Raw genomic sequence first — 11,094 nt, forward strand, 5'->3', positions numbered from 1 at the left:
TGCGATCCTGGAGTCCCGGGATTGAGTTCTGCGTTGGGCTCCCTGCATGGAGCCTGCTTCTCCCTCTGCCTGTGTCTCTGCCTCTCTCTCTCTCGCTCTCTCTATCTCTCTCTATCATGAATAAAAAAATAAATCTTAAAAAAAAACATGTCTTCCCCCACCTCTCCCCTCACTTAATCATTTTTGCTCTTCTTGCATCTGCCCCTTTATTGTTGTTATTCTCAAGAGATCTGCTCCTGACCCTTCTCTCTTTGGGGGCAATTGTATCCATTCTTATAGTTTCAACAATCGCTGATGCATGAATCACTGTCAAATCTCTATGCCCAGGTATGTTTCTAGCTGCCTCCCTATATTCCTAAACATTTGGGTGAGGCAAACATCTGATGCTTTTGCCTGCCCAGATTTCATCCTCCTTCTGGTAACTACACCTTAGCTTTCCTTTGTGGAGACACATATTCTTTACTTTCGGTCCCCATGATTCACCTGTGAGTTGACCTCATCTACTCCTCCGGGTGCAATCACAGAACCCAGGTGTCACTAGTTGTCTGTTGTGTAACCAATTAGCTCCAAACCTTATAGCCTAGGACAACACTCATTTATTTTCTTGCAGTTTCTGTGGATCAGGAATCTGGGCAGGGCTTAGTTGGGTCCTCTGATCATGGTGTCTCGTAAAGTCGCAATCAAAGTGTCTCCCAGACTGGATAATATGCTCTATGTTGGCAAATTGAAGTCCAATTAAAAAAAAAAAAAGTGTCTCCCAGAGCTGGGTTTTGTCTAAAGGCCCAGTGGGTGAAGGAATTGCTTCCAAGCTCACTTGCATAGTGGTTGGCAGGATTCTGTTCCTTAAGGGTCTCATTTCTTTGGTAGCTGTTGGCTGGAGCCTATCCTCAAGTTCCTAGCAATGTGGCTGTGTCCAATGTGGCAGCTTGCATCATCAAAGCTAGCAAGAGAGAATCTGTAAGCAAAAGAGAAATCACGATCTTTTGTCACCTAATCACAGAAGTAACAACTCCTCAGGGCACCTGGCTCAAAGAGCCTGCAACTCTCCATCTCGAGGTGATGAGTCAAGCCTCACTTCGGATTGAGCGTGGTGATTACTTAAAATAAATAAATAAATAGATTTATTTTTAAAAAACTTAAAAAATAAGTAGCAGCTCCTCAACATTGCCATATACTATTAGTTAGAAGTTATTCCAGTGGAGGGGACTATACAAAAGTACAAATATTAGGAAGTTCCATCACTAAAGGGCCAACTTAGACACTGTCAACCACCGCCGATTTAGCCAGTTAAATCACAATAATTGATTCAAGGATGGGTATCCAGTCAGACAGAGTCCATCAGAATCAGGCCTGAGATGCTGGCTGGAACCATTGGGATAGTGGCATTGCTGGGGTTGTTATGCTAGTAGAAGGTAAGCTTGAAGCTGCTGATGCTCATAGCTGCTGTAATGTTGAGAATCTGCCTACAATTAAAACATAATAGAGAAAAAGAAGACAAGACATGGGAAGAGACAGATGCTTCACAACATCATTTGAGAACCTGATACGGCCATGCTTGCAGCGAGATGTCTTAAGTTTTTAGTCATGTAAGCGAATATGTTCCCTCTTCTTCTTTTTTTTTTTTTTTAAGATTTTATTTATTGGGCAGCCTGGATGCTCAGCGGTTTAGTACTGCCTTCAGCCCAGGGCATGATCCTGGAGACCCGAGATCGAGTCCCACGTTGGGCTCTCAGCATGGAGCCTGCTTCTCCCTCTACCTGTGTCTCTGCCTCTCTCTCTCTCTCTGTCTCTCATGAATAAATAAATAAAATCTTAAATATATATATATTATTTATTTATTTATTTATTTATTTATTTATTTATTTGAGAGACAGAGAGAGAGAGAGCATGGAGAGGGAGAGAGGGAGAAAGGAGCCCAGTGCGGGACTTCGGGACTCCAGGATCATGACCTGAGCAGAAGGTAGACTCTTAACTGACTGATCCCTCCAGGCACCCCAGCACATTCCCTCTTCTATTCATATAGGTTTTAATATTTTGTCAACCGCAACCAAAAGGTCCGCAGCTGATAAAATGTCTCAGAGATACCTGAGGGTGCCTGGGTGGATTAGTCAGTTGGGCTCCCTACTCTTAATTTCAGCTCAGGTCGTAATCTCAGGGTCATGGGATCAAGCCCCGAGTTGAGCTCCACACTCAGTGGGGAGTCTGCTTGAGCTTCTCTCTTTCCCTCTGCTCCTCTGCACCCCACTCCTAAAATAAAAAAAATACATCTTTTTAAAAAGTGTCTCAGAGATACCTTGGATTCAGTTTGGCCAAACCCAGTTTGATTATCATACCCTCACCTTTCCCACACACCCGCCTCTCTCCCTACGTTCTATTTCACTGTTAAAATCACAGCACAGTTGCTCTGGCTGAAAACCTTGGAGTCCTCTTCCTTATCTGCTATGGAGATTGGAATAGTCTGTGCAACACGGCTCCATTCTATGGAACCCCAGGAAAAACCATCTGCTATGTTTACAAAGGCAGGGGTCACTCTGAGATGACCCATGGAAACACCATCTCCACATAGGTAAACAGGTCACTCTAGGATCTTACAGAATTTCTAGATGTGAATCACATGACATAGAGGATGAGAATAGTGTATCTGACTCTCCTATCAAAACACAGCATAGGCTAAAATGAAATTCTGGCAAACTGCCTAGTAGCTTGTGGTTTGGAAGACACCCTGGGCTGGATTTGTGAAAATATTCCTTCTGTCTCTAAGTCAGATTAAAAGAAATTGTGCCAGTTGTATGTTAAACATACTTCAAAAATACAAATAAAAGCAAATAAATAAATAAATAAATAAATAAATAAATAAATAAAATAAAAATATACAATAAAAATAAAAGAAATTATGTCAGTCATAATTTCTTTTATATCTTCTTCCTTAGAGTTCCAGTCATAATTCTAATCTTTATCTCTCTTTCCCTCTACCACTTTCATCCTATTGCCCTAAATCCTGTGCATGCTGCCTCTCAGTTGGTCCTGTTTTCTTCATTCCCCTGCCACCGGCTGAATATCCCCCTTGGGCGTTTGTATCAGCCTCTGAAAACTTTCCTCTAAACCCCTCCACTCTATCAGAGTATGAATCCTCAATACAACCTCACATCGTTCATCTGCCCCATATTATGGTGGCTCCCTAGTGCTCCCTAATCTTTACTGGGTCATGGACCCATTATTAAGGTGATGGAAGCTATGAGTAACTCCAGAAAGATCTGTAGTTTGTGTTTTGGTGTACATCTCAAGGGGATAATGAACCCTTCAGACTGCATTTACATATACATATTTTTAAGATTTTATTTATTTGAGAGCAAGAAAGAGAGCAGAAGCAGGAAGAGAGGGAGAGGGAGAAGCAGTTTCCCTGCTGAGTAGGTAGCCGGAGGCATGGCTTAGTCCCAGGACCCCAGGATCACCACCTGAGCCAAAGGCAGATACTGAACCAGTTGAGCCACCCAGATGCCCCGTTTACATATTTTTTAATTTTAAAAAAGATTTTATTTATTTGAGAGAGAGAGAGTGCGCACGCACATAATCAGGGAGAGGGGCAGAGGGAGAGGGAGAAAGGGAATCTCAAGCAGACTCCATACTAAGCAGGAAGCCTTGGTAGGGCTTGGGGCCTGGCTGGATCCCAGGACCCAGAGATCAGAACCTCAGCTGAAATTGGGAGTCACAGGCTTCACTGGCTGCACACGCCGCCCCAGGTGCCCCACAGACTCCATTTACATACTGCCCACCTGAAAACATGCCCTTTCATCTCCCTCCAAGTTAGACAGTCTTATAAAGGATGTAGTCCTGGGCGCCTGTGTGGCGCTGTTGATTAAACTTTTGACTCTTGGCTTCAGCTTGGGTCCTGATCTCAGAGTCATGATCTGGGGGCCCTGAGTTCCAGCATTGCAGCCAGCTCAGCACGGAATCTGCTTAAGACTCTCTCTCCCTCTCCCTCTATCCCTCCCCTCCCTGGCCCAATGCTCCCTTCTGCTCGAGCACCCTCTCTCTCTCTCAAGTAAATAAATAAATCTTAAAAAAACAAAACAAAACAAAAAAGATGCAGTCCAAAGTTTTTAGCACAGCATTTCTGGCCTTCCAAACTTATCTCTACCTGCCTTTTTAGCTACATCTTCTGTCTTGTGCAGTATATATATATATATATATATATATATATATATATATATATAATGTATTTATTTATTTGAGAGAGCACAAGTAGGGGTAGAGGCAGAGGGAGAGGGAGAAGCAAACTCCCCACTGAGCAGGGAGCCCAATATGGGACTTGATCCCAGGACCCTGAGATCATGACCTGAGCCGAAAGCAGATGCTGAACAAGCTGAGCCACCCCGGTGCCCCGGTTACCGTTATTTTATGTCTGATTCCCCACCGGACCAAAAGCCTCCCTGAGAGCAAAGACTGTGCCCTTCATCTTTCCTTCTTATATCTCCCCAGATGGAAGGAAAGTTTCTCTGGAGCACTAATCAGAACACCTAGCTTAGTCTAGATAAATCATTGGCTCAGTGTGAGCTGTTTATTTTAGTTCTTTGTGCCAAGAACTCTTAACAAGAGATCTATCCTCTTAAATTTGCAAGTGGACAATACGCTATTGTTGACCACAGACACAATGCCTTACAGCAGATCTCTAGAACTTACTTGTCTTGTTTAACTGACACTTTATGCCAGTTGATTAGTAATTCCTCGTTTCCCCTCCCTCTGGCTCCTGGCAGCCACCACTCCACTCTTGGAGTCTGAGAGCTCGGCTATTTTAGCTCCCTCAGAGAAGTGGAATCACGCCGTACTTGTCTCTGTGTCTGGCTTGTTTCACTCAGCATAAGGCCCTCAAGCCACATCCGTGTTGTTGCATATTACAGAAATCCCTTCTTTTTTAAAGTTCAATAGTGTTCCAAAAAATAAAATAATATAAAATAAATTTAAAAATAAATATATAAATATATATCCCCCCTACATTTTCTTTACCTATTCATCTGTCAATGACCATTAGGTTTTTCCTTCAACTTGGCTATTGTGAATAGTAGAACGGACTGCTGGGTCTTCTAATCATTTTCATCATCATAAGGGTTTCAGGGTGACAGGCTGAGATAAAGTGATACGATGTCAGGCTCCCAATCTATATTCTTTTTTTTTTTTTTTTAAGATTTTATTTATTTATTCATGAGAGACACACACACACACACACACACACAGAGAGAGAGAGGCAGAGACACAAGCAGAGGGAGAAGCAGGCTTCATGCAGGGAGCCCTACGTGGGACTCGATCCCTGAACTCCAGGATCATGCCCTGGGTTGAAGGCAGATGCTCAACTGCTGAGCCACCCAGGTGCTCCTCCCCAGAGAAACTTAAAGGACTGACCCAGTTGGTGGACTCGTAGGTGAGTTTACTGATTTCGTATTGTAGTCCTCACCCAATCCTGACCCTCAACACAGGGCAGGGCAGGAATGTCCCCTAGGTCCTTGCAGAATAGGCATTCTGGAGGGATCTGAGGCAAAAAAAAAACTTGCTCCTGCTCGGTCACATTTCAAAATCCTTCCCACATTTTATTTTATTTGTATTTTTTTTTTATTGGAGTTCGATTTGCTCCTTCCCACATTTTAGTCCTTCGCCCACACCCCTTATATTTACTGGGACATTTCATACCATGTGGTGGAAAATGGAAAGAAGACCGAAGACCATATGAATCCATAATAGTGCATGTACCGAGGGTAAGGGAACTCTGTCATTTTTTTTTTAAGATTTTATTTTTTTATTATGAGAGGCACAGAGAGAGACAGAGGCAGAGAGAAGCAGAGACACAGGCAGAGGGAGAAGCAGGCTCCATGCAGGGAGCCCGATGTGGGACTTGATCCCGGGTCTCCAGAATCACACCCCGGGCCAAAGGCAGGTGCTAAACCGCTGAGCCACCCAGGCTGCCCAGACTCTGTCATGTTTGACGCTGTATTTCCAGTGCCAATATAGTGCCTGGCATCTAGTAGGCACTCACTTAATACTCAGTGAAGGAATGAGTGGGACACTGGGAGAAGTCAGTGGACCTTAGTTTCCAGTTGGTGAATGCCTTGTGATTCCCTCCAACCACAAGCACTGACGGATCGAGGTCCCACTAAATATGTGAACACCAACAGGGTGATTCACATGTCTCCCACACGCCACATACGCAGCACTGATAAATCAGATAGACTCGCTCTGTGCACGGGTTGCATGTGGCAGCGTCCACATGCTGCGGTTTGAATTGTAAGTTCAGATTTGACTTTCCTTCACAACCCACACTGGCCACTCAAGTTCCAGCCATCATGTTTTATTCCAGCCTGCAGAAAGAAGGACTAGAGAAGGGTGTGCCCTTATTTTAGGGACTCCTCACAAAACTATCCCTGATACCTCTGCTTACGTCTCACTGTTCAGAACTTAGTCACATGTCCACAACTACCTTCAGGGGAGGAAGTCTTTATTTCAAGAGTCAGACACTGAGGGATTCCTGGCTGACTCAGGTGGTTAAGTGTTTGCCTTTGGCTCAGGGCCTGAACCCAGGTTCCTGAGATCGAGCCCCACGTGGGGCTCCTCCCACTCCTCCTGCTTGTGCTTTCTCTTTTTCTCTCTCTCTGGAGGATAAATAAATAAAATCTTAAAAATAAAAACAAACAAAAGAAGAAGTGAGGAACATATATTAGGGGAAATTGTTAATATGGTTGGGGAGGTGGTTTGACATGGAACGTCTGGCCTTCAAAACCGGAGAAGCCTGTCTAAACTCACACCCCCAACTCACTGCTGTTACCTGGAGAATGACGGGCAGCAGGCCAATCCCACCTAGGGGTGGAAGAGTGAGCCGCGTGGGTAGAAAGCGTGGCTGCTGAAGTCAGGTGGCCATGGGATCAAATACATCTCTGGAACTTCCCTTTCCTCCGAGTAAGAAACAAGGAAAACAATACCCATTGAATGGGTTGTGGTATGTTACCAAGGAAATCCCTAGGACAAAGTTGTTACCCAAGAGTGGTGCTTTTTTATTACTATTGTGGTGAAACACATATGACATAACATTTACTCTTTTAATCCATGGTTAGTGCACAGGAGTGTTAATATATGCACACTCTTGTGCAACAGATCTCTAAAACCTTTCCTCTTGCGAGACTGAAACTCCACATCCACTGAACAAGAACCCCCTTCTGTCTCCTCCTGCCACCCCTGCCAACCATGACTCTTTGTTTAAGGGCATGACCACCCTGCATAACTTATATGTAGAATCATGCATGCGGTATTTGTCCTTTTGTGACCTGCTTCTTTCATTTAGCATAATGTCGTGAAGTCCAAGTTCATATGGTAGCAGGATTTCCTTCTTTTTGAAGGCTGAATTATATTATGTTGTATGTATACACCACATGTTCTTTATCCACACATTCTTTTAAAGATTTTATTTATTTATTCATGAGAGACACACACAGAGAGACAGAGGCAGAGACACAGGCAGAGGGAGAAGCAGGTTCCATGCTAGGAGCCCGACGTGGGACTCGATCCTGGGACTCCATGATCATGTCCTGGGCAGAAGGTAGGCGCTAAACCACTGAGCCACCCAGGTGTCCCTATCCACACATTCTTCATCCAATGGACATTTAGGTTACTTCCACCTCCTGGCAATTGTAAATGATGCTGGAAGAATAGTGTTTCCTACCTGAAACTAGTTAGTATCAGAAACTAGTTATTTCTTTTAATTCTCTTGGGGAAGGACACCTGGGTGGCTTGGTGGTTGAGCGTCTACCTTCAGCTCAGAACGTGATCCCAGGATCTGAGATCAAGTCCCACATTGGGCTCCTTACAGGGAAACTGCTTCTCCCTGTGCCTGTGTCTCTGCCTCTCTTTCTGTGTCTCTCATAAATAAACAAAATCTTAAAAAAATATACACTTGGGAGCTTCGTGGTGTATTTGCTTTTTCCACACCCTAATAATTGTTAGGTTAAACATCTCAGGTGTTTGGATATGAGAATTCTATAGATACTACATATCAATTAGGGGAAAAGGGGATAAAGCTCCCTCCACACCCACCCCAGACAATAACAGAGTACAGATTCTCTTTAGGTGGCCCATCTGACCAGATAAGGAAAGACAATCTATCTGCTGGGCTGTCACAGTGTTTAATCCTTCAGCTAAAATTCCAGACGCCAGATGTTTATGTCCATGAAGGGTGTGGAACCATCGCCCCCAGTTCTGACAGATGCAGCCCATCCATGGAGTCCCAGATCCTGCCCCAGGGATCAAAGACAGAGGCGAGGGGCAGCAGTGAGGAAGAAAGACCACCCAAACACAAATGCATGATTCCCTGGTTGAGAGATACTTGTCAGGGAAAACCCTGGCTGATAATAACCACAAGAAGCTGTGCTTTGCTATTCCTTCCTCTAGTGGTTTCCTGAGAAGACTCGTTAAATAAGAATAACATCCATGTCATCATTATAAAGTAAAATCTTTGCCCAAGTATAGACATTGTATACTTTGTGGGGTTTTTTAAGACCTTTTTTTTTTCCCCTCTTAAATTGAGTGAGCTCCTCTACACCAGCCCAACATGGGGTTTGAACTCAAGACTCCGAAGTCAAGAATCTCATGCTCTATGGACTGAGCCAGCCAGGCTTCCCTGGACATTATATACTTTGAATCAAAGGTGTCTGCTGCACATTTATAGGCATAGATGAGGCCAAAGAAGCACCGTATGAGGCAACTTCCTAAGGAGCTTCCTAGGAGTTGGAGTGAAAAGGCAAATACTCATGCACATGTTACCAATTATACAAGGCAACGTATGCTTGGCACTGTGTTTGGAGGAGGGGTGGTTCTATTAGCCGGGAAGAGCAGAGATCCTTGCTGGGGGTGGGGGTTTGCACTGGATACAGAAGAATGGCAGCATTTAAATAAGTAGATAGGACTCAGAAATGCACTTGTTGTTGTGTTTTGTTTTAGCTGCTATGGACTGAGCACCAGCTCTGTAGGTGCCAGGCTCCATCCTTGAAGCTGAGGATAATGAGAAAAAGACATGTCTCTGCCTTGAAGGAGGCTTTCAAACTCATTTCAGCAGGGGAGTGGCTGTTTCCGGGGAGGACCATGCTGCCCTAGCCCCAGAGACACCTCCAACACAGTCCCCAGGAAGCAGAGCTAGATGACCAGGGGTGGGGGACCCAGGGCTGACAGCCTGGCTCCGACTCTGTGTCCTGAAACCAGCCCAGTCCGGCTGCTGCCACCACATGGACCTGGCCCACAGTGAAGGCATCGCTAGCGGCCCCTCTCATGCCAGCCGGCTCAGTTGCCGCTCATTTGCAGCACAGCCCCTGCGCCTTGGCCTTGAAGGCTGGTATTTGGGCCTCCCCCTGTGGGACTCCTTCAGACTTTGGTTCTTTTAGCTGATATAGGAGAGAAGATGAGGAAGAAGTGCCACCAGGTCTTCCAAGAGAAAATGCTCAGCAATAAGGGGGTGACTGGGGGAGTCACTTGCATGGAAGTAAGAGAGGAGATGGCAGGAGAAGCCCTGGGATCCTGGGACATGCAAGTAGCAGACTCTGCTTTGAATACCATCTCTAGCCATCCTGGCCAGTGACCCTGAGCAAATTATTTCCTACAGGCTCCTTTCCTGCATTTGCAAACCTGGCCAAACAAAGGCCAAGTCACAGGGTTATTGCAGATTTTCAGCAAAATAGTGAAAACGAAGCCCAGTGTGGAGCACACAGTAAAACCCATTTGGAAGAGGGTAGGGCATGGAAGGGCCTGGGGCAGTGTCCCAGGAGCTCTCCCAGAGTGCAGAGAGAAGAGGCAAAAGCCAGCAGCTGGGCCAGGGCATGTCCACGGTCGTAATTCTGGACAGGACCGACGCTACAAGGCCTGTCCTCGGCAGAGCCATTCTGTGGTCACTCAAGGAGAAATGGAGTGCAATGGGGGCGGGGCGAGGTGGCTGTGGGGCCAGCCTGTCGCCCCGAGATGATGGATGGGCCTATTCCAGGCCTGGTAATTAGTGCTGACTGGCTCTGAAATTCATACTGTGGGGGAATGTTCCCTGTGCCTCCGTGTCCCAGAGGCCCTGCTCCAGGATTGGGGCTGGACAGGACTGGGTGTAAAGTTTGCCCCACCGCTCCACCACACCTTTCCACAGGCTGGTGTGCATGTGTTTCTGTACACAGGTGTGTATGTGAGTGCACGTGCATGTTGGTGACTCTTGTAGCAGCATATGTGTGTACAAAAGTATGTGTGCATCCATCTGGCTATGAGTGTGCATGTGTGCTAAGCTGCTAGCCAAGAGCAGGGTTAAATATGCAAGGAACTTTCGGCTGCAGGAGACAAAGGAGAAATTGTCTCGGGTCATCTCGAATCCAGATTCACCTGACCCCAGCCACCTCCACCATGCTGCCTCAGTTGGACCCCGACAAGATCCACATTGCATACCTGAGGTGCTCAGGCAGGGAAGTGAACTCCGAGTCCGACCTAGCCTGGAAGATCAGCCCGCTGGGTGTGTCTCCAAAAAAGGTTGTGATTGGAGATTGGAAGGGTCTAAGGATGGCAGGGGTGCTGACCATTCAAAACAGACAGGCTCAGATTGAAGCGGTGCCTTCTGCCTCTGCCCTGATTATCAAAGTCCTCAAGGAACCACCAAGAGACAGAAAGAAGCAGAAAAACATTAAGTACAATGGAAATACCACTTTTGATGAGATGATCAACATTGCCTGACAGATGTGACACCAATCTTTAGCCTGAGAACTCTCTGGAACCATGTCTCTGGACATCCTGGGGATTGCCCGATCTGTGGGTTGCAATGTTGATGGCCACCACCCTCATGACATCATAGATGACATCAATAGTGGTGCAGTGGTATGCCCAGCTAGTTAAGAACTGCAAAAGAAAATATTTCAATAAAGAATCATCTGAAGACAAAACAAACAAAATGCAATGAGAAGAATTTGTCAAATGCTAGTCTTTTGTCTGGGTCACTTGAAGCTGACTGTATTTCAAGAAGTCCCTTGGCTGGTGCCTGTTAGTTATCCAGACGGTAGGCAGCCCCTGTCCTGAGGAATAGAAACCCCTGTCCTTAGGGTC

General features: G+C 45.7%; 1 pseudogene; it reads left to right on the forward strand.

The window, feature by feature from the left end:
* The first annotated feature begins 10,341 nt into the window (after window positions 1–10,341).
* Window positions 10,342–10,887, forward strand: LOC121472255 (annotated as a pseudogene).
* Window positions 10,888–11,094: the final 207 nt, after the last annotated feature.

Source organism: Vulpes lagopus, chromosome 11 (genome assembly GCF_018345385.1).
Source record: "Vulpes lagopus strain Blue_001 chromosome 11, ASM1834538v1, whole genome shotgun sequence".
Classification (NCBI taxonomy): domain Eukaryota; kingdom Metazoa; phylum Chordata; class Mammalia; order Carnivora; family Canidae; genus Vulpes; species Vulpes lagopus.